This window comes from Mustela nivalis, assembly GCF_964662115.1.
Source record: "Mustela nivalis genome assembly, chromosome: 1".
Taxonomy (NCBI): Eukaryota; Metazoa; Chordata; class Mammalia; order Carnivora; family Mustelidae; genus Mustela; species Mustela nivalis.
This window is the reverse complement of record NC_139020.1, coordinates 215,425,563-215,427,613: the sequence shown is the minus strand read 5'-3', so window position 1 is coordinate 215,427,613 and position 2,051 is coordinate 215,425,563.

Here is a 2,051-nt window from a genome sequence, read left to right as displayed (position 1 = left end):
GGGCCGCGCGCTCATTGGCCGCCGCGCCCGGGAAGGCGGGGCCGGAGGGCGGGGCCGGGGCGGGGCCGGGGCGGGGCCGGAGGGCGCGTAGTAGGTGCGCGGAGCTGGCGGTGCGGGGCGCGCGGAGCGGGCGCGCGGCCGGGGCTGCCCGGGGGCGCGGGCGGCGGGCGCGGGTCGAGGCGGCGGCGGGCGCGGGCCCCGGACGGCCACACCTGCGCGGGGAGCCCCGGCTTGGGGACGCAGGGCCGCGGGCGCCAGGGCCGGAGCCGGGGTGGCCGGCGGGGAGCTTCTGGAACTTTCCGCACTTCTGCCCCCGCGAGGCCCCGTCTCGGGGGCGGCTGGCGGAAATGCGCCTGCGGCGGGGCTTGGAGGCGCGGCCGCCCGGGGCTCGGGGCTCGGGGCCGGTCCCGCGGCCGGGGAGCATCGGAGCCCGGGCCCTCGGACTCGGAGGTCCCTCGTCTCGTGTGTCGGCGAAAGTCGGACCGCGAGTGACCGCGCACCTGACCGCGCGCACAGCCTCGGTGTCGCGCGTCGCAGACTAAAGGCTGACAAGGCCTTGAGCGTCGGGGCACAAGGTGTCCCGAGAGGGTCGCAAGGGTGGCAAAGGAAGCGAGCGAGGACGCGGGGAGGCCAGTGGGGAGGCCGACGCCGCGGAGAGGTCAGCTGCTGACGAGGGTGGAGGGGCGCGGGCGGGAGGCGGGCCCCGATGCCGCGGAGGTGGCCGGGCTGTGAGCCCAGGTCCCGAGGGTCTGGCTCGCGCACATGAGTGGATTGGGGCAGGGGGAGCTCTGGAGCCTGGTCCTTCTCCCCCACAACGCCCGCGGTCGGCCGCGGGGCACAGATGCTGGGCCTGACGCAGGGTGCGAGCGTCGCCCCAGCCCCAGGGAGGGAGACCCGCGCTTGAAAGTTCTGCCCTTCGCGGTAACTCCCCGCTGCTGCTGCCGGAGCGTCCTCGCTGGTCACACAGCCGCGGGTCCGCTCATTCAGTCAATCAGTGAACAAAGCATCTGTCCCCTTCAGTCCTCGACGAGGTGCGGGCTTGCTGGGGCCCAGCGAGGCAGGGAGATGACCAAAAGACACAAGGAGGGCGTCGAAACACGCGGCAGAAACTCGGGAAAAGGGTTTGACTCCGCCTGGGCTAACCAGAGACGACTTCGCGGAGGGGCTCTGGCGAGCCTCATCGGAGAGATGGGCCGGTGCCCTGATGAAGAGAAGGACCGTTTTAAGGCCTGAAAGTCTCGCTCCACAGACTGTTACAGGATGGAAATGAGACGCTGACCCAGTGAGCAAAGACGAGCTTCGTAGTGAGGGGCAGATGGACACCCTGTCCCTCCCAACAAGATGCCCTGAGAAGGACACTGCGCCGCTTGATCTGGCCAGGAATGCACAGCCTGTATCTGTATTTGAGAAAACTGCAGACAAACCCCCAATCAGGAACAAAGAAGAACTGTATTCTTCAGAAACATTAATGCTGTTAAAAATCAGCCTTTGAGACAAGACAGCTCCCGGATCTAGCAGTGCGGAGGGAGAGGCTATAAGGAGCATTATGGGGTCAGCTGACAAAACTGGAATCCGGGGCGCCTAGGGGCTCGGTTGGTTGAGCCTCTGCCTTCAGCTCAGGGTCCTAGGGTGGAGCCCCTCATCGGGCTCTTTGCTTGGTGGGGAGCCTGCTTCTCCCTCTCCCTCCGCTTGTCTCTCCCCCTGCTTGGGTGCTCTCTCTCTCCGGCAAATAAATAAATAACATCTTTAAAAAGTTAAATTTAAAAAACTGGGATTCAGATGTGGATTAGATAAATGTATTACATCCATGTCAAGTTTACTGAAGTTGATGACTGGCCTGTGGTTCTGTCAAAGACTTACACTGATATATTTAGGGGTTGATACAGACTGGATGTGTCCCCCCAGAATTCATGTACTGAAACCTCGTCCCCTGTATGACCATATTTGGCAGTGGGACCTTCAGGAGATCATGAGGTGAAACCCACAGGAGTGGGACACGGACCTTGGAACAGAGACCACAGGCAGCGCGCGTGCCCCTCTGCCCACGAGCC